General features: G+C 40.6%; 1 long non-coding RNA gene across 1 annotated transcript; it reads left to right on the forward strand.

Moving 5' to 3' along the window:
* The first annotated feature begins 1,009 nt into the window (after positions 1-1,009).
* On the forward strand, positions 1,010-16,210 carry LOC130931821 (uncharacterized). The gene is made up of 3 exons (XR_009067308.1): positions 1,010-1,234; positions 2,806-2,874; positions 16,095-16,210. It is a non-coding gene; the product is annotated as an uncharacterized LOC130931821 (long non-coding RNA).
* The last annotated feature ends 6,653 nt before the right edge of the window (positions 16,211-22,863 follow it).

Genomic DNA, 22,863 nt, shown 5'->3' on the forward strand with positions numbered 1-22,863 from the left:
CTGCAAAATATATTTTAAAATGTATATTATCATTAAATGATAAAGCACCCGATCTTATATTATGAATATTATAAACAGCATATCCTGTTCTTGACTCCAACAGTAAGCAGTAAATGATAAAACGCCTGATTTTATATTATGAATATTGTAAACAGTATATCGTGTTATTGACTCCAACAAATAAGCGTTTTTTTGCCCTCCTGTGGTAGTATTTAGTACTGCATAGCCTCCGAATGGCCTTATCCTGTTCAGTCTCACGTTTCTTCTCATATATTTTGTGTTTAAAAAAAAAAAAAAAAAGAACAAGAATGGATTAGCACAAAGTGCGTTTACTTTGCAGGACAGAGGTTGTAGGGTCAAATCCAAGCTTTGGCTTTCCAGTGCACAGTTGGCATTATGGTTATACCATGCAATATTGTAACTCATGTACAACAAAAAACATGAGTTCAATGTATAATCAACCCAAGAAGCCACAGATGTCTCCCCCTTTCACCCCTCCTTCCCTGTCAAGCACTTCAATGTCTGCCGTCTCCACCTTTCTCCCCTCGTCAGCTCATCCATCTTCATCTAAACCCCTTTGAGCTGTGCCGACACAATGCATAAATACATAAATCTACTGTCTGTGTACGTAATGCGTACTACGTTTGTTGGTGGAGGGGATGCTGACATATAGGCGGCAACCCCGCCTCGACCTCTTTCATGTGTCACCCCCCAGAACCTGTCACCCGGCTCGGGGAGGGGCGCCAGGGGGACAAAAGCTGGCAATCAACCTGAAGGTGGTGGTGCCAGACTGGCTCTCACGGTCTAAGGCTGTGCCGCCGACCTGATGGCGGATGCCGCCCTGAGGTCAAAGGGCAAAGAGGCTGTTAAAGCATCAGCTGACCTCCTTTGGTTACCAGGCACGCACACACAGAGCTGATTTAACGTGGTATAAATCCAAGAGAGGTCACGGCCTCCACTCGTCTCGGCTTTAAATGTATACTTCAAAGCCCAAACGATGATTTTTACACTTGTCCTCAAAGTTAACCTGTCTGCGTCCCTCCGCTGAGAGAGAAAACAAGATTTAAAGGCGGCTTTTAAGTGGAAATGGAGAACGTGGCGCACTTCACGCCGTTTGTTTACTCGTCTGGGGAGCCTTAAAAACACTTAGGATGTGTAACATTCATGCCTTTGTAGCCTTTTAAGAGGAAACAATGCAGAAATGACGGATTACAAATGAGAATCATCAGAAAAGGTGCACTTTTAAAAGTTTTTCACAAAATAATATCTAGTAACTCTTTTTATATTGCCACATAATTTCATTTAAAAAAAATGCTTGCTCATAATATAACTATTGTCACTGTCAATGGAAGCCAATGCGCCGCACGCATGCTATTTTTAGACCGTGACGTCGCATCGTAAAGCGGAAGTAAAGCCGAAGTGGGACATTATAGACCCGCTCTCGCATAGAAACAACGTAATCTGTGCTACTTTTTGCCGGTAGTCTTTCAAAAACATACATGCCGATCACGCATTGCTTTTTTGGAACTTGTAGAAACGACTCTAGACATTACGACACCTGAAGGATGTTTTCTTCATACATTTCCGGAAACCAAAAACTCATATATATATATATATATATATATATATATATATATAAACAACTTTAGTAAGAGGGAAGTGTAAATAAATTATAGAATTAAGATTTGTTATCAATGAAAAAATTTAAAGTGTTCGTTGGCTGTCCCTGAGTAGTATTTGCGACCGCTACTCAAAGCTAACTAAATGACCCCCAAGAACGGACAGAGACGTAGGACAACCAGAGGATATATAAGAAAGACAGGGCTGATGGTAAAAGATAGCTTGTTGAAACAGAGAATGTCATTGTAAGTCGCGTCGATAAAAAAGCTCAGGCTATGCTTAGGTCGGCTCGTTTTTTTTAGTCTTTTTCAGCCTTCGACACTCAAGCCATCTCTTTAACTGAACACTTGTATTGTTCTTCCACAACTATGCCAGTGAATTCGGCACCAGGCACATCATTTTCGGAGAGAATTGGTAGGTTTAGCTTTGTAAACATCTCCTTCGTACACGATTTCTATTCATTTCCTATTAGTGACGAACGGTGGCCTACTTAGCAACAGTAGCTAATGTCATGAATATTAATAAGCGGAAGTGACGTGTTGCTTGCGGTGAGCACAGCCACATTGACGTTATTCAAGGGCGTGCACACTTATGCTACCACATCTCAAAAAGATTAAAAAAAAAAAAAAAAAAAAAGTGACACATTAATTGAATTTATGTTTCATTTTTTTCAATCACAAAAACCTTGCACTTGAACAGGAGTGTGTCAACTTTTATAACCACGCTAAATTGACTTTATGTGGATATGTCAAACTAACTTTTAACTCTGCAATGTTGTTTTCGTCAACGCTGACTATAACAAAAATATTTCGTCTACAAACAATTTTTCTCTCTCTCTCTCTCTCTCTCTCTCTCTCTCTCTCTCTCTCATAAATATATATATAAGTTGTAAAGCAATACAACTGCAACAAAAATGAATGAAATGAACAACAAAGCATTTTTACAATTGGTCGAAATTATTTTTCGAGCACCTTCGACAGTTGCTTTGCATATAATTTACAATACACACACACATATATATATATATTACATATATATATTTTAGGGCAGTCAAAATTATCGCGTTAACGGGCGTTAATTTTTTAAATTAATCACGTTAAAATATTTGACGCAATTAACGCACAAATACCCTGCTCAAAGAGATTACAATGACAGCACAGTGAAACGTTTACTTGTGTTTTTCAGAGTTTTGGCTCCCTCTGCTGGCGCTTGGGTGCGACTGATTTTATAGGCTTCAGCAACCATGAGCATTGTGTAAGTAATTATTGACATCAACAATGGCGGGCTACTAGTTTATTTTTTGATTGAAAATTTTACAAATTTTATTAAAACGAAAACATGAGGGGTTTTAATATAAAATTTCTATAACTTGTACTAACAGCTATCTTTTAAGAACTACAAGTCTTTCTATCCATGGATCGCTTTAACAGAATGTTAATAATGGTAATGCCATCTTGTTGATTTATTATATTAATAAAGAAATACAGTACTTATGTACCGTATGTTGAATGGATATATCCATCTTGTGTCTTATCTTTCCATTCCAACAATAATTTACAGAACAATATGGCATATTTTATAGATGGTTTGAATTGCGATTAATTGCGATTAATTACGATTAATTCATTTTTAAGCTGTAATTAACTCGCTTAAAAATTTTAATCGTTTGACACCACTAATATATATATCTTAGAGAAAATAATATTTTTAAAAATGATTTTTTTCTTTGATTGAAAATATATATTTTTTTTGATTGAAGCAACTTTTTGGGGGATTGAATGATTTTGACACAAATGTCCTTATCATAATATGGCCCAAACACAAAAAGGATTGCTTTAATCAAAGAAAACTTTTTCAATGAAAAAATGTGTTCAAATGCAAATTTTTCAATATCAAATATTTTTTTGCATTCAAAAACATTTTCCTATGATTGAAATTTCTTTTTTTGATTGATTGATTTTTGATTTTTTTTTTTTTTTTTTTTTACATACAGCTCGTGGTGTCCAGGTAGGTATAATCAATTGAAAATAATGTACTATTTTCTGCCGAGTGTGTATTATCACTTGATAGATTTCTAGATGCTTGTAGATGGTACAATATGTGCTTGTCTGTCAAGGTTCATGCAAAATATTTAGAAACCTTTAGTTATTTTTTTATTTTTGAAGTAAAACTTTCAGATTTTACAGACGAAAATATTAAGTAAACATCGACTAAAATTAGACGACAAGCACATTTCGAAATGACTAAAATATGAGTAAGACTAATTAAATAAAGTATTATTGTCCAAAAGAGTAAAACAAAAACTAAAAGGGCTGCCCAAAACAACACTGACGTTCAGGCTGTCTTTAACAGCGATAATGTTCCTTCTATTTTGACCGGGATAGATTTAAATCGATAGGATGTCTATTGCAGTCAATGGCAACCAATGAATTAATATGTAAAATCCCATGAGTAAGTAAGGCAACTTTAGGGTGTTTTGGGCTGTTTTCTCATTGCTTCTGACTAATGTAATTATAAAAGCATATTCGATAAAATCATAGCATGCTAACGTTGAGGTCAAATTTTCTGAGGTGAGAGTTTATTCAAGACTAATTTGTAATACAGTGGTACCTCTACATATGAAGTCAATTCATTCCAGGACCTTGTTTGTAAGTCGAAATGGTTGTATGTCGCGCAGGATTTTCCCATAAAAATACATTATAAAAATTCCATCATTTAGTTCCACAGCACGAAAACCTACACTAAATCCTTAATAAATACTGCTGGTACTATTGCAAATAGCAATTACACAGAGAAAAACAAATAAATTATGAATAAAAATCGGAATAATAACGTGCTTCTCATCACATGTGCACATGACAGCTCACAGAGGGTTCTCATTACTATAATACCACACCCACAGGGAGTGCACAAATATGGCAACAGCAGTGTGACATGTTACATCTAATAATAGTAATGATAATATCTATAATAATGTAACGAATCGGGTTCTAATGTGAAGGATGTGTTTTGCGTGGTGTACCTGAAAGTGGCGTGGATGACTTGATGGAGTGTGAGAGAGACTTTTTACTTTCACTTTGTTCAGCTGTGGTGGAAAGTAAGCATGTTGTATTGCACATGTTCAGAAATAATTAAAAACCTGACGAAGCTGGCGATGTTACAATAATAATAATTGTCTCCTTAATTTATAAAAAAAAAACTGGCGAACGGAGGTCGGAGGAGAACCGTCGAGTTTGTAGACATTCTAAGCCAGTTCACGGACGAACCCATCAAGCTCATATTTTCTATCATTTCCATCTTCATCACCATCTCCAGCTTCGTAAGACACATTTTTCCCCATATTTCACCACCTGCACTAACATTCTTGGAACCCATGTTGATTTCTCTCACAAGAAAATCCGCCGTGCGTCCGTCTTGCGAGAAAACAATAAAACTGCAGCGCTGTTACAAATCGTCATATTTCAACCATGTTGTCGGATGTAGAAACAAATGGCGAGTCAAATTTTACGTCGGATGTCGAAAAGATCGTGTGTCGACGCGATCGTATGTCGAGGTACCGCTGTATACCAATATACCAACGCAGAGGGCCTCATAGCTTATTTAAACACCAAATCAACTTAGAGGTACTTGTTGTCCTTCACAAAATAACATTGCCTCCTATTGGTCTGGGATGGACATTACAACTCATTTAGAAATCATCGAACTGTTGTTAATTGCTATCAAAAATGATACAGATTAAAACCAAAAAAAATGGCGTTTCCCCAAAATATGACCCTACGCTTCAATTTCTCGTCCCCACCTCCCCGCGACAAAGAAAAAGGTAAGCCAGTGAGATGAAAGACAAAAAAATCAAACGAGCAGAAATCAACAAAGCTAAAGGAGGAATTTTGATCCCGCCGCGTTAAATCAGCTGTGACGAGGAATGATTCAAAGGACGGAGGGAAAAAAAATAACGCCCACACGTGCCCGCGCATTCGCTACAAAAACAAATTAACATGGAAAACGCTCCGGCTCGTCTCTTCAAACCGTCATCAGGCCTCTAATGGGGGCCAAGTTCAAAGCCCCACTAGACTCTTGCCGAGATGGAGGAACAACACTTTGGTCTCCGGCGCCCTCCTGATGTTTGTTTATCCTTTGCATCAGTCTCCCGGTCATTGATCGCCCACTTCCCCGCTCTCTTTATTTTAGTCCACCCCCTTTTTCTCGACTCCGTCCGCCATCGACTTCATTCTCTTTGACGCCGTCTCCTCTCATGCTCCGTCTTTGTTACTCCACGCCGTGTTCATCACATGTGCCACTCTTTCAGATGTGACGTTGATCAATGTGAGGCGGCGGTGGCGGCAGGGGGCGGTCCGTCCTCCCGCAGGTTCACTTCCAAGCTAACCTTGGATCCCAGTCAAAGCCTTGACAGGAGAACCCTCCAAAACAAGCTGCTCTTCTGAGACAGATGGCTGCACAATGCTCAAACACTGATGCCCCTTTGTCCATGGCGAGATACTTTCTTGGCTTGCTACGACTTGAAAGCGTTTCGCCGCTATATTGCTGCGCAACCCCTGAGCGCTAGCTGATTCAGAGGATTTTGACAGCTATTTTAAGGCCCAATAAGAATATTGTGTTCCATTATTATATCTAAACCAAACTCACCAAATGAGAGGATACCAGAGGTATCAAACTCATCTTTGTCACGGGCCACAACCTTTGTTATGGTTTCCTTCCGTGGCCTATTACAGTGGGCCATTATCTCTGCAAACAAGGGCTGCCATGATTAATCAACTAATTGACTATTAAGCAGAGTAAATATTTTAGTATTGTCCGATAGTAGCCGATAATATCATCCGATAAATGCATTTTTAAAAATATTGGATATTGACATCGGTTTTTAAAACTTAAGTTTCTGGCCAATTTACATGTTGCCTTAAAAGTGATATCTGCCTTTGTGCAAGGGCTGGTCACATCTTTACTCATTAGATGTCTCTAAACTAAGGTGCTTGGGATTTTTTGTGTAAGCATTATCATTATTAAAGCATCCAGTGGGGCATTACAATACAATTAGCATATAATATTAATAATATGTTAAGACTACGACCGCATATACAGTGGGGCAAATAAGTATTTAGTCAACCACTAATTGTGCAAGTTCTCCCACTTGAAAATATTAGCGAGGCCTGTAATTGTCAACATGGGTAAACCTCAACCATGAGAGACAGAATATGGAGAAAAAAAAACTGAAAATCACATTGTTAGATTTTTAAAGAATTTATTTGCGAATCATTGTGGAAAATAAGTATTTGGTCAATACCAACAATGTACCCTTGTTGGCAATAACAGAGGCCAAACATTTTCTGTAACTCTTCACAAGCTTTTGACACACTGTTGCTGGTATTTTGGCCCATTCCTCCATGCAGATCTCCTCTAGAGCAGTGATGTTTTGGGGCTGTCGTTAGGCAACACAGACTTTCAACTTCCTCCGCAGATTTTTTATGGGGTTGAGACCTGGAGACTGGCTAGGCCACTCCAGGACCTTGAAATGCTTCTTACGAAGCCACTCCTTTGTTGCCCTGGCTGTGTGTTTGGGATCATTGTCATGCCGAAAGACCCAGCCACGTCTCATCTTCAATGCCCTTGCTGATGGAAGGAGATTTTCACTCAAAATCTCTCGATACATGGCCCCATTCATTCTTTCCTTTACACAGTCGTCCTGGTCCCTTTGCAGAAAAACAGCCCCAAAGCAAGATGTTTCCACCCTCATGCTTCACGGTGGGTATGGTGCAATTCAGTATTCATTTTCCTCCAAACAAGAGAACCTGTGTTTCTACCAAAAGGTTCTATTTTGGTTTCATCTGACCATAACACATTCTCCCAGTCCTCTTCTGGATCATCCAAATGCTCTCTAGCGAACCGCAGATGGGCCTGGACGTGTACTTTCTTCAGCAGGGGAATACGTCTGACAGTGCAGGATTTGAGTCCCTGGCGGCGCATTGTGTTACTGATAGTAGTCTTTGTTACTGTGGTCCCAGCTCTTTGTAGGTCATTCAATAGGTCCCCCCGTGTGGTTCTGGGATTTTTGCTCCCTGTTCTTGTAATCATTTTGACGGCATGGGGTTAGGAGGGAGTTGAAAGTCCGTGTTGCCCAACGACAGTCCCAAATCATCACTGCTCTAGAGGAGATCTGCATGGAGGAATGGGCCAAAATACCAGCAACAGTGTGTGAAAAGCTTGTGAAGAGTTACAGAAAACGTTTGGCCTCCGTTATTGCCAACAAAGGGTACATAACAAAGTATTGAGATGAACTTTTGGTATAGACCAAAAACTTATTTTCCACCATGATTTGCAAATAAATTCTATAAAAATCAAACAATGTGATTTTCTGTTTTTTCTTCCACTTTCTGTCTCTCATGGTTGAGGTTTACCCATGTTGACAATTACAGGCCTCTCTAATATTTTCAAGTGGGAGAACTTGCACAATTAGTGGTTGACTAAATACTTACAGTGGGAAAACCCATTGGCAGTGTATCAAATACTTGTTCTCCCCACTGTATTTGCCCCACTGTTGCGTGATCAGTTTGATATTGGCATTGTTTTTTTTAGGAGTTGGACAATATTGGGATATCAGTTAAATTGTCATTATTGGACAACTCTAAAATATTCTTTCAATTTTTCATTGACTGAAGTATATTTTTGAATTAAAAAAAGGAAAAACAGTAAATATTTAAAAAATACATATATTGTAATCGTTATTTTTAATTAAAAAACAAAAAGATTCTTTTTTTGTTCTTCAGTTATTTTTTTTAAATGAAGGACATGAGAAATAATACTTATATAATAATACTACTACATAATAATAAATGATTAATCGATAATAATTATAATAATAAATATTATTTATTATTTATCATTTATTTATATTATAATAATATTATTTTCGCAAGAAACAAGAAGTGGATGCACATAACTTACTTTCGCGGCCCACAAAAACACAATTTGGTGGACTGGATCTGGCACCCGGGCCATGGGTTTGACATTTGTGTAATATATATTATTATTGTAATTAATATCATTTAAATTAAATTTACACACACACAAAAACAGCAATAGAATGTAGGTATGTTTTTCAAATTCAAGGCACCTCATGGTGAAATACATTGGAAAAAATGTGGATTTTGTGAAAAGAACCATGTGAGAAAAGTGATGCTTCAATGCTAATATTTTACACTTATGTGACACCAATGGCAGTTTCATTCATTACATTGTCATTAAACTCTCACAGCCATTGAGGAAAATTTCTCCGTCAATGGCCGAAAAAGAGTTAAAAATCTGAAAACATTTAGGAATGACTTAAGATTGTAAAATAATCACATTAATAGCAATTTACCCAGCAGTATCTTTGCCATATTCATAAAACCTCAGTTGTAACATTTCATATTTACGGCAGGCAAATACATGTGCTAACTACCGCATTACCTACTAAACTAAATTTTAACGCATTCAATACCTGTTTGAATGTAAAATCCTTGAAACTGGACTTATCTAAAATAGGAAATGTTGAATCAATGCCTTCTACTGGTGATTTGAGTTACCGTAATTTTCGGACTGTAAGGTGCACCTGACTATAAGCTGCTACACACCAAATTTGACATGAAAATGGCATATGTTCATAGATAAGCCACACTTGACTATAAGCCGATGCTGTCTTCACTGTATAATGAGATATTTCACCAAAAGATATTAACCGGTAACACTTTGACACTGGCATCGAAAGATTGTCATAAGACCAAATGAACCACCATGAAGCTTTGAACTCATCTCATCTTCAATGCCCTAGCCGATGGAAGGAAATTTTCACTCAAAATCTCTCGATGCGTGGCCCCATTCATTCTTTCCTTTACACAGATCAGTCGTCCTGGTCCCTTTGCAGAAAAACAGCCCCAAAGCATGATGTTTCCACCCCCATGCTTCACAGTGGGTATGGTGTTCTTCGGATGCAATTCAGTATTCTTTCTCCTCCAAACAGGAGAACCTGTGTTTCTACCAAGAAGTTCTATTTTGGTTTCATCTGACCATAACACATTCTCCCAATCCTCTTCTGGATCATCTAAATGCTCTCAAGAGAACCACAGACAGGCCTGGACGTGTACTTTCTTCAACAGGGGGACACGTCTTGCAGGATTTGAGTCCCTGGTGGCACATTGTGTTACTGATAGTAGCCTTTGTTACTGTGGTCTCAGCTCTCTGTAGGTCATTCACTAGGCCCCGCCCGTGTGGTTCTGGGATTTTTGTCCACCGTTCTTGTTATCATTGTGAAGCCAGGGGGTGAGATCTTGCATGGAGCCCCAAATTGAGGGAGATTATCAGTGGTCTTGTATGTCTTCCATTTTCTAATAATTCCTCACATAGGCGTTTTACCTATTGCAGATTCAGTCTTCCCATCCTGGTGCAGGTCTACAATTTTGTCTCTGGTGTCCTTCGACAGATCTTTGGTCTTGGCCATAGTGAAATTTGGAGTGTGACTGACTGAGGTTGTGAACAGGTGTCTTTTATACTGATAATGAGTTAAAACAGGTGCCATTAATACAGGTAACGAATGTAGCCTCGTTAGACCTCGTTAGAAGAAGTTAGACGTCTTTGACAGCCAGAAATCTTGCTTGTTTGTAGGTGACCAAATACTTATTTTCCACTCTAATTTGGAAATAAATTCTTTTAAATCAAACAATGTGATTTTCTGTTTTTTTTTTTCCACATTCTTTCTTTAATGGTTGAGGTTTACCCATGTTGACAATTATAGGCCTCACTAATCTTTTCAAGTGGGAGAACTTGCACGATTGGTGGTTGACTAAATACTTATTTGCCCCACTTTATAGGAACAAGGAGGTCTGGCAGTAATGAGCTAAGATTGAGGGGGAACAAACTCTTTGCTAACATTTGATTGATGAATTCCTTAATAGATTGCCATATTATTCATGCGTATCATTCAGGATTAAAAAGTCTTCCTCGCTTCGTCTTTCCCTTTGCTCCTTTCTCTTTCCAAGATGGCACTTCCTCAAATGATTAACTGGGGCTATCTGCTCATTAAAAGGTCTTCAAAGCCTCGCATTGATGTAAAAGCATCCATTTGAATGTGTAATCGCCCACTGTGCCGAGCGGGTGCTGGGCTCAGCGTAATTTCCTTCGGATTTTTATGATAGAGAGCTAACAACAAGCTCTGAAGAAAGACTGCCGACTTCACCCCCCCCCCAAAAAAACTCGTCGCAAAAAGCGGGCCGCCGCGTATTTGCGAAAGCTTTGTTTATATATGCTGACAAAAAGAAACGTCAGATTACACGGAAACTCGTTGGACCGTCAGCGCGGGCGAGATAAGAGGTGGATAAGCGTCGTTTGAAGATAAAAGTTGTGACTTCCCGTGATGAAAGTTATTGTCTTGAAAGACGCTTGGAAATTCCAGAAATTGCTTTTCCGGCTGTCAAGTCGCACCTTTTACTGACATTTCCTGAATTTGAGACGAAGCTTGACAGAACCGTCCTCAAACTGCGTCTGGAAGACGAGGCGGAAAAAATGCATCAAATACTTGCGGCAAAACTTTACATCTGGAATTCCTCATAGGAAGGAAATGTTTGAAGAGGAAATCATAAACATTATCCCGACGAATAAACACAAATTTGAAAGTTTGTTATGATCCAAACAGCGCTTCGCTTTGGCTCAAGGAGAATATTTAGCAGATATTTAATTAAACGCCATCAGAAACGAGAGACCACCAATTCAGTGAGGGAATTAAAGGGGTCGAGTCCAACCTATTTATTGACCTAATCCTATTTAAGACATACCTTTTTATCTGTGTGGTGGCAGACGCGTCCGCAGAACCATTGACTCTGGGCTAAACCCTTCCTGATGGCTTTTTTTGAAAAGACGCAGATGGAGACCGGGGGCTCTTGACCTGTGACCTGCGCCACTAAATCACATCAGTCGTTTGGCTGGAAGGGGCCGCCGACTTTCACCAAGCAGATGGGCAGCTGTGCACATGCTCTCATGCACACACAATAAGCCATGCATAATATTGAAGCAGCTTTCGATATTGGGATATATACGTCGATCTGAAGCATCACAAAATGATGGCGTAGAAAGAGCAGGAAAGAATGACCTCCCAAAATACCCACGCCACCTGGCATGCATCCCCCGCAGTTTCTCCAATGGAAAGCGACTTTGTGATCCTTACAAAAGCTTCTTAGGTCCCCTGGGAAAGTTCCCTTAGGTGGAGACGGCCTATTTGTTGTCCGCACAGCAGGCACCTTGCATTCCTGGCATAGCTGTCTCCCAAAGCATCAAGACTATCTCCGAATCCGACCGTCCAGATCCCGGTTGCCATGCGACAAACGGGAGAAGCGGTGGGGGCGTGGGACCAAAAGGGGGGAAAGGCCAACGGAGGACTGGCCATGTTTGTTTGGGATTCTTTGAATTTTTGAGAGAAGTGGTGCCAATGTGGGCGCTGTGTTCTAACTGTCCACGGGCAAGGTACTGAACCCTAAATTGGCTACAGGTCAGTATTGTAAATGGGAAATGTTCTCAAATGTCTTACTTGTGTAAACAAAGAAGAAGAAAACGTATTGCATAAATACAGTGGAACCGATTTCAATTTTGGCTAGGTTCATACTTAAAGGAGTTCCCAAAAAATCGATTATTACATGCATCGCGATTCGAACCGCGACGATTCGATTACAATTCATAAAAGTTAAAAAAAAACAATGATTTACCCTCATAACTTTATGACAGCCACTCATAGCGGAACGAAATTCACGACACGTCTGCCGCCCAGACACCTTTAACAGACGCACGCACGTTATAATGGATGCTGCCTGCAACTGAGTGAGAGATTAACTCTTTTTCAAAAGACTGGAAAATAAATTTGTGTATGAGACAGGCAGGGACAGAATTGTGACCCGGCGCGCTTCTGTGCGCACTAGGGATGGGAATCGAAATCCGATTCCAATTCCGAACCAGTTCCTAGTGTTTTGAGGCCTTGACATCACAATGAAAAAGCCTCAACGATCCCTTTAACGATTCATTTTCAGCAGACTGGACTATTGCAACGGTATATTCACGGGTCTTGATAAAAAATCAGTCAGGAAGCTGCAGCTAGTGCAGAATGCTGCAGCCAGAGTCCTCACAAATACAAGGAAGCTGGACCACATTACACCGGTTTTGAAATCGCTACACTGGCTTCCAGTGAGTCAAACGATAAACTATAAAATACTACTGCTCGTCTACAAAACACTTAATGGCCTTGGACCAAAATACATGCTTGATTTGTTAGATTCCTATGAGACATCTAGACCCCTAAGGTCGTCTGGAACTGGTCTCCTGCATGTTCCAAGAACAAGAACAAAGCAGGGTGAGGCAGCATTTAGTTATTATGCTCCTCACCTCTGGAACAAGTTACCTGAACGTCTGAAGTATGCTCAAACTGTTAGCTCCTTTAAATCAGGGCTAAAAACGCTTTTGTTTAGCACTGCATATCCATAACTGTCTGTGTATTTCAATCTACTTGCTTTCTATTCCTCTTGTGCTTATCTCCATTGCTGATTTCAATTATTATTATTAGTGGTAGCTTTTGTTTTATTTTTATTTATTTATTTTTATTCTATTTGGATTAAATGCGATTTTTATGTATAATTTTACTTCCTATTTTGATTGTCTTGGTTTTTACGTTGTACTGATTTAAATGTGATTTTTATGATCTTCATGTGATGTAAAGCACTTTGAATTGCCTTGTGTTTAATGGTGCTATATAAATAAATTTGCCTTGCCTTGTCTAAAGACGCGTATTGAGTCGTCACATGACGTGACGTGTCTTGTTGTCCAGACGCATCAAACTAGCATGGCGCCAAGAACCACTCGCTCCAAAGTTTGGCTACACTTCACCAGGAAAGAGGGTGAAAATGAAAATTTACGATGGTTTAGCACGACCATTGCAGCCGTAAACGTAACAATGACAGCACGCAGGTTCAAACGCTCAAAAGTGTGTCTTCACTTCACGAGGAAAAATAACAACAAAGCGACTTCCAGTCATTGCGAGGTGGAGATAACTGCATCGGGAGGGCATACGACTGTAATGTCCTCACCGAGACGGTGAGGCTTATTCCTGGCTATACAGCGAGCTAAACTCCCAAATGACGTTGGTATAATATGCTGACTTAATTCAGCCATCGTTATGACACCATCACTTGATGAGTGAAACTAAAAACAGAAATGAAACAAATTAATTTCGTCCCCAATAACAAACAGGTTCGCATCAACATAAATCAGCGACGATTAGCTGCTAATACAGTAATAAAACAAACGGTTAGCATGCGTTCAGTAGCATTAGCACTTCGTTCAAACCACTACACAACTGGATTCAAGTGTCCGATCGCGAGTCGAAACACATATACAGGCGTTGCCTCTGTAGATATTTTAAAAAACATGAACAAAGAACTCGGAGTAGTGTTTCCCTCTCTTACTAACTCGCTCACTCGCTTGGATGCTTTGTAGCTGCCTTCTCCGCATGTAAGCGCGCGCTTCTTCACGTGAGCGCGTTCTTCTTCGCGTGAGGAAGCGCAAGGGCCCCACACTTGAGTGTGAAAGCACACTAAAAACTAAAACGCATGCATTTCAATATCATGGTAAATAATACACTTTAACACATATTGCCAAAGGCAGAACAATGACCTATATGCCAATATATACCATTTAAAAAGAAAATTATATTAGAAAAATGTTTCAGTAAAATGTTACACATTCTTGTGTATTTGCCACTTATTTCCACAGTTAACATTGAGACCTTGGGCCTCTTTTGACCTTGTTGTGAGTTTGTAAGGTTGTGACTCCTGATTAAACAAACTCAATGCCAATCAAAACGTTTGTTCTTCTTTTTCCCCAAATTAGAATCGATAAGAGAATCGATAAAGAATCTAATCGTTACACAATATAGCTAATGGAATCCTAATCGTAAAAATCATATCAATTCCCATCCCTAGTGCGCACGTTATTTTTTTAGAGCAAGAAGGGAAGAGAGATAGTTCGTTGCTCCTCGTCTTTCAGATTTCCAGCTGTAGTTTCAAGTCATGTCAATTGAAAAATGTCCCGAGTGTGTTGTTAAGACCCGTGTGCGTCTATAAGAGGTGAGTGCATGAACCCTCTTGTAATGTTTAGCCTTTATTGTTGTTGTTTTTGAGGTGCTAATAGTTAGCGCCAAGTCCTAAGCTAATTAGCTAACGTGTATTTCATATGCAGAACATGAATAAGTACAGCGGTAACACTACAAACATGCGAAATAGTACAGAAATCTGTGAAAACAAAGTATATTGGTTAAAAGAAGGCTTATTTCTAAAGACACTTTGTTTCCAGAAAATGTGGAATTCATTCCACATATGTACATTTTATTGTATTGTTGAGAGAAATAAATACTCCCTTTAAAATGGTTAATGTTTTTGCACTTTCTTGTAAAAAAAAATAAATAAAAAAGCAGCTTAAGGGCAGCTTTTTGTTGTATAGGCATGTTTCCATCGTTCCTGTTGAATCATTAGGATATTTTAAATAAATGATAGACAAAATTTTGTCTACTTTATTAATGAGTAATGTACGATGCATCGATAATCGTGATCATCGTCAATACCGTGATCATTGTTCAAGAATCGAATTGTAGCACCCTAAATCGTAGTCGAATCGAATCGTGGGGTGCCTAAGATGGCACACCCCTATTCATACTGCAGGTCTTAATGCACGAATCTGATTTTTTCATGTTTTTCCGACTCGATTGAGGTATTAACTTGACGGTCTGAACGGCAGAGGTTAATTTGTGCCGGATCCTGCCGGAATAAGATCCGGCATTTTTTTATTTTGGCCTCCCTGTGTTCCGGGAATTATTTGGGCAGATATGGCACCTCTTGTGTATAGAAAATAATAATAATAATATGTGGACCGGCGATTTCCGTGGCTCGTTTGTTGTCGCTCCTAAGTCCAGTTCTTCCTTCGGGGAGGTGGTGTTGTGTATAAAAACACAGAGACGCCTCAGATGGATGTTGCATGGAGACTTATATTAACTGAACAAAAACCAGAGGGGGACAGTAGGCTGGTCAACACCGCGCTCCCACGCAACTCTCCTTTTTGCTTCCTCTCTCTCCGCCCCTTACGCTCTCCCACTTCTTCTTCTACACCAAATTGGCAATGCCAGTCACACTGAAACCGGACAGCGGCCGCTTGGGGATGCCAATAACAATGTTGATTATAAAAATTTAACGTCATTTGAAAGAGTCGGTGATTTGTTGAGGCACTGAAAAGCTGGACCAACAAATCACGACACTGACATAAAAAAACATTTTTTTTTTAAATGTGGAAATTTGCAGCATCTGGGGAGCAAGCAGCCACGATCAAACGGTATTTCAACATGGCAAAAAGACAGTTGCATTTAGCCTTTTTTTTTTTTTTTTTTTTTTTTTTTTTTAAAGAAGGAAGATGGTTCAAAACGACTTATAAAAGCACTAACCGGTGATGAGGGCAGCTGCAGCAATCATGCTAACGGGCTGGACCGGGTGCTGCAGTTCACGGACAGCCAGCCAAGCCAGGGCAGGAGGCTGCTACCATGGCAGCAGCTGGTCAGGTTCAGCGCCACCCGGAGTGGGGGCCAGCTACAGCACCAGCAGTCAGCCAGGTGTACCACAAACAGCCGGAGAAACAGGTCAGTACCCTTATAGGAAATCCGGGTTTGGGCTGCAGAATTTGTAAGGCGGTGGGAACTTTGGGGCCAGAGAAGACGGGGGGATGAAACTAGCAAAAGAATGGGTTTGTGTTATTTATTGTATTCTCTGATTTTTTTCTTATGTTTTACAAGTTAGACCTGTTGAGAAAGTAATTTCTGACTGTGTACTCTAAGTCCCACCTGTGGTTGTGTGGGAAATTGCCCATGCCGTGCAGAGTATAGCCTAAATAATTGTAAATTGTTGTCATAACATTTATACCATGGATATTATCTGAAATTGAGGTTTGTAAGTCCCACAGCATGGCAAGTGGGCATTTGCGTGTTGTTTTCAGCACCATTTTCTGCGTATGTTCCGGGACCTGTGCCCGTCTCGTCATCCCTGCGCTGTCATATGTACTCTGCGTTCCGGCACCTTATGATTTACAAATTAAGCTGAGCTGTCAAGTCTCCCAAATTGGAATTCATGCAGCAATTACATCAGCATGAGCGAGAGCAGCACACAAGACGGCAGCGATAGAACTCGGCTTGTACTACACAGCAGGCAGGCTTGACAACAGTCATAAAAAATACAATGAAGAAAAGGATAAGTCTTGTGTTGCTTACATGGCCGAGTCGGGGCAAACTGACACACACACATAAGGCTTATGTGTATGCGTCATGCACGTACAGTTTATAGTTATTTGTCTTGATGCTTCTGCGCATGCGGGTCAGTTTGTTCAGCGTGGCTTGGACTGCAAATTAGTGCGCATGCGTAATGCTTGAACGGGCGCAATGGACAAAGGTTGTCTGAACGGGCACGCCAAAAAAACAGACGACAAAAAAAATCGAAATTGTGCATTGAGACCTGCAGTATGAACCTAGTCTTTGTCGCAGTTTCTGTATAAGTTTAAAAATGGTGTAATTCGGTCTCGTTTCCTCTGGTGATGTGCTCAAGACCACACTATCTGACACCACGATTTGGCTGTGACCAGAACTCACAGACAAGACAGGATCAAAACATTTAGAAGTCGAGACCAAAACAAGACCAAGACAGGCTGGGACTCAGCTTATACCAAGACTTTGTGAAATCAAGACTGAAACCCTGAAAATGTCGTCTCAAGACCGTTTTTCAGAGTTACAACAGTTTCTCCCTCCGAATTTCTGTTAACATATTTTGTCGTTTGAATTAACCTCATTCATTGTCATGAACTAACAAACAAGCCAACAAATCTTTTGTAACACTATTCCATGATATACGTATATCAACACAGTATTCCCTGGAATGCACACTGACCATTCAGGTCACATTTAGACACACAAGCAGTCACAGCAACTGACAATTTAGAGTCGAATCGAACTTCACATCCGTGATTTTGGAACGTACCAAATGTTGGAATACTCAGACAAAAACCCAACAAGTAAGAGGAGGACAGCATTTGACCCATGTCTCTCACTCATTTAAATATGTTTAAACCAGTGGTTTTTAACCGAGGTTAGATCGAACCCTAGGGGTTCTGTCTAAGGGGTTCGGCAAAGGTTAAGGCATACAGGGCCCGATTTTCATACACTGATTAAAGGCAAAGGGTCGTTTTAGACTTTTGGAGGGGTTTGCCCCCAATTCACAGGCTTCATTCAATTTCTTTTAACTGCCAGCCCTCTATCTAATGGGAGGAGAACCTGGTTTGCTCAGTGGAAGGTTGACCTGCACTTGGCACGAGGACGTATAACAAACAAAAAAACATCTGTGTCATATTTTACACAATGAAAATAGTATGTGATGCAAGGATGCAACACTAAAATGAGAATGTAGACATGAAAACAAAAAATAATTTTCCAACGTGAAAATCTACAGATTCCGGTAAGAAACAACAAAGGGCACAATAATTTTATTATATTTGAAATTTGAAGTAATTTGAATGGGAATTCACTCAAACATTAGCTTGCTATAGAGTAGCAATATCATTTTGAATTTGAAAACAATTGCTTTATTATTTAATTCCGAAGGGTTCAGTGAATGCTAATGTGCAACTTGTTGGGTTCAGTACCCTTAGCAAGATTAAGAACCACTGGTTTAAACCAAGCTTCATAAAAGGTATGCTCGGATGAACTGGAAGAACCAGACCAGCCAATGACCTCACTCAATCAACCTTTTCGGGTCCAAAATCTTCCAGAAAGTGGACGCTAGGGAACTAAAAGTGCATATTTTCACCCATTTTCACATCCTGTAGGTGTAATGCCCAGGTGTCTCCAAGCTTTTGTCTATATAAATGTAATGTCTAACACATGTAGGCTCCAATGAGCTCATGAGAATGGAGAAGAAGAGCTCCAGACATAATCCTCATAACATGCTTGCACTTCAAGGCAGCAGATGTAAAGCACAAAATTTCCCGACTGGAATACATCATTGAGAGTTTTTTTCAGGGGGAAAAAAAACATCTACGATAAACCCCACCAACGCATGTTCCATAGAAACAAAATACGCCCTCATACGCTCACTTTTGGGGGGTATCTCATCCTTCTTGGCACTTGTCCTTTTCTTTGTCGTTTACTTTTTGCAAACTTTAAGAACCTGTGGCTAGACGCCCCGTGCCCTTTGTGATGTCATCAGTTGTCGGTTGCCTGAGGTTTGTCCTTTGAAGACGCATCTGATGGCGTTGCTTCTCTTTCATCCCCTCGGACGATCAAGGGCGCCTCCAAACAAGCATGTTATTTTGCCGGTGATGTCATGGCCACGGGGACGCCGTGTCACGTCTGAGGCCCTGGGAAGCGTCGAACACACGGCTTAGCTGCGGTCCGAGCTCCACAACATAATGACTATTATGCCATTTACTGCTGACTTCTCCTTTTTTTCCTTCTTCTTCTTCAAAGCCCTGCACTTAAGCCAAATGACATCTGCACATGATGTGAAGAGCTTTGACAGTCTTTGGATGATAATATCCTTGATGTCACCATTCAAAATCCTGTCTACACGGAATTAAAATGCCCCTCCACCCCCCATTTTTTTTGTAAAGATACTTTGTATCATGTCAAGACTGAGTTGTTTCAGGAAATATTCTTGTCCGCACAAAAACTCAGAAAACCACTCAAAATGATAAAGTACATATGCCAAGATTGGATGTAGGGCTGTGGCTGAAATTACTGGAAAAGGGAAAAGAAGACACATGCAAACAAAACTTGAGTGGGTTTATTAGTACGGACAACCAAAAAGGAATGTTGACTGGGAATTGTTAGAATGCTATAGCATTTCGAATTTTTGTCTTCAGTCTCTAGATTTATTTGCGTGACACCTACTTTAGCAAAAGAGCAGCTAGTAACCAAATGGTTAGCACTTGATACAAAGGAGATGTATGTTATCTTATCCTAAACATATTAGACGATGGTACTCATTTAAAATTGCCAAAGTCATGGTCTCGTTTTAGGTGTTGCCTGAAACAGCAAAGAGCAATGTGTTTGCTCACTCAAAACTATTAAAAGTCTAAGTTCTTGTCAACCATTATGCATCTATAATGTTATTTAAAGCAGTGGTCCTCAACCTTGTTTTTCACGGACTGGCAATGTCTGGCAGAAAATGACACTGAAAAAAATAAAATCAATAATCATAAATTCAAATTGATTAGCAACATTAACTTGAGAGGACAATATGCCAAACTATTAGACTGAAAAAACAAAAATTATTAGAACAAAAACCACAGTGTCAATGGACAGAGAGACAGTTTTTATTTTTGCTGCAGGCAGTATCAGCTCCTTTGCTGTGGTGTTGGGTTATTTTGCACTGAGCAGATTGGTATGCCACATTACGTGATGCTGACAGTGCTCGCTGGTTTACTGATGTAAAACTGACAAAGCGGAACGATTGTTGGCAGTATTCGGCACATTTTCACACACACACAAAAAAAAAGTCATGGTCTCGTTTTAGGTGTTGCCTGAAACAGCAAACAGCAATGTATTTGCTCACTCAAAACTATTAAAAGTCAAAGATCTTGTCAACTATTATACATCTATAATGTTATTTAAAGCAGTGGTCCCCAACCTTGTTTTTCACGGACTTGCAATGTCTGGCAGCAACTGACTGTGAATATGAAATAACACATCGAGGCTAAAAACGAATATGAAGTGCAGGGAAAATGTCAATCACCATACACTGAATCAACCTTTAGGTCAGTGCTTCTCAATTGCTTTCTGTTACGCCCCCCCCTAGGAAGATGTAAACAATCTGCGCGCCCCCAACTCTCTGCCGCCACTGTAAATATACTGTAATATCATTTGTCTATAAGATTCTTATTATTATAAGTACACCTCTGCATAACATTGTGTCCTTTTTAATATTAAAGAAGGAAAAAAAGTAAGACGAACACATCCATACTGTAAAAATAGACTCAAGATAAAAATTTTTGACCATTTGACACTGAAAAAAATAAAATCATAAAAAAAATAATCATAAAATCAAATTGTTTAGCAACATTAACTTGAGAGGACAATATGCCAAACTATTAGACTGATATAACAAAAATTAATAGAACAAAAACGACAGTGTCAATGGACAGAGAGACAGTTTTTATTTTTGCTGCAGGCAGTATCAGCTCCTTTGCTGTGGTCTTGGGTTATTTTGCACTGAGCAGATTGGTATGCCACGTTATGTGATGCTGACAGTGCTCGCTGGTTTACTGATGTAAACTGACAAAGCGGGACGATTGTTGGCAGTATTCGGCACGTTTTCGCTAAAAAAAAAAAAAAAAAAAATCCTGCTGTCCGTTGCGAACTTTTTTAGACAAAGACAGTGGTCTTTCCTCGTCTCCCACTGTACTAAAAGTCAAAGCCAAATGCTACATACAGTACACTTCGTCATATTTCTTTGTCTTAGCTTTTCATATCTCCAGTGCTCTTTGCTGTGTGGTCTTGTTTGGTTCAAAAATGCTGAAAATGAGAGCGCCACTGCCACCCACTCAGTGGATGTGCAATGACACTTTATTCTAGTAAGGCAAAAAAGTATGTTCCCCAAGGTCACATGCGCCACCCCCAGCATCGCTCTGCGCCCCCCAGGGGGGGCCCGCCCCACTGTTTGAGAAGTACTGCTTTAGGTAGTAATAGGGTGTTAGGTGGATCCCACCACTTTTACCACTTTTTTCTCTATGTGGTGCGTCCCGGGGTGTGGCCTCCACTCGGCCTGGGCTGCCGGCTGCGGGAGTGGGAGGAGGTCGGGGCTCCGATCTCCCGTCGCTCCGCGGCGGCTCCTCGGCGTTGTCCTGCTTCCGCCTTTCCCTTTCTTCTCTGCCTGGGTATCTGCCCGGCGTTTCGCCGCAGGTCGCTGGCTCGACGCCAGTGTTTCGGCTGGATGTCGCCTGTTCCAGCGGAGGACCCTGGGGATCCCGTGGCGTGCTGTACAGGTCAGGGGGCTGTGGCTCGTGGGCCGGGTGGGTGGACTGGGGTGGGGGCGGGCGTGGGATTGGTGTTACGTCCCCTCTTCCCATCCCTGAGGGCTGGCTGATGTTAGCGCGGGTTGCCCGGGGGACCACCCTGGATCCCGGGGGGGTGACGATGGCTCCTTTGCTGGGTTGCGGGAGGAGGGATGGGCTATGCTGTACCCCCCCTTAAGCCCTCCCCGTGCTGGCTGGGTGGGGGCCGTGGCACTGGGTTGGCGCCTACATAGTGTCTCCGCTCGTCTGTGTGGCTGTCGCGTGTTTGGTGAGGCTTGTGTGCGGCTGGATGTCATCGAGCACGCTCGGGAGGGGGGGTCCCGATGCCGGGACTGGTGGTGGGGCGGCGTAAGGTCGGTTGCCAACGGGCTTACACTTACAAGGGATTCACACCATTACTGGATTCTAGATCACAGAGCTGATTTGTGTACACTCTACCCCTCCCAATCACTTGCCTCATAGACTTCCCCACCCCTTTCTTTCCCTGGTCAAAAGGCCGCCCAAATGGTGTCAACCGGAAATACATCTAGCTGACAATAGCACCAACATATTAATAGTGTAGGCGTTCAATGTATTTCTTGTTGTTGTTTGTTTCTTCTCTTGTGTTTCTTTCTTCTGTCTCCCTACAACCCCTTCCTGTTTGCTGCTTTGTCATAATAAATGAGATGTCGAATGATCACAATGGGAGTAAGTCATACTCTCAATGTGAAACATTAAAACTGTTCAGACCAACAGGACTCTTAGACTTCCATTCTCCGTGTCAAACAGCTAAACAGGACAGGTTTATTATAAATAAATAAATAAAAAGAAATAGGCTTTTAGGGTTGAGGGTTTTGGTGATTTGGTTTAGGTGATAAAGGGATTGGGCTGTTGGTTTGGATGACATTTATTGGGTGATTAGGTTTAGGTGGTACAGATAGAGGGATTAGGTTCGGAGTTTTTTGTAAAGTGGTTTGGGGTGGTAAAAGGATTGGACTGGCATTTTGGGTAAAACGATTCTGATGATTAGGTTTAGCTTAGTTTAGGTGAAGAGATTGGGATTTGGGTTAAGCGGTTTGGGTTATTACGTTCAGGTGTTAAAGGTAAAGAGATTAGGGATGGAGTCTGGGTAAAGTGCTTTGGTGA

The sequence above is a fragment of the Corythoichthys intestinalis genome, chromosome 16 (assembly GCF_030265065.1).
Source record: "Corythoichthys intestinalis isolate RoL2023-P3 chromosome 16, ASM3026506v1, whole genome shotgun sequence".
Classification (NCBI taxonomy): Eukaryota; Metazoa; Chordata; class Actinopteri; order Syngnathiformes; family Syngnathidae; genus Corythoichthys; species Corythoichthys intestinalis.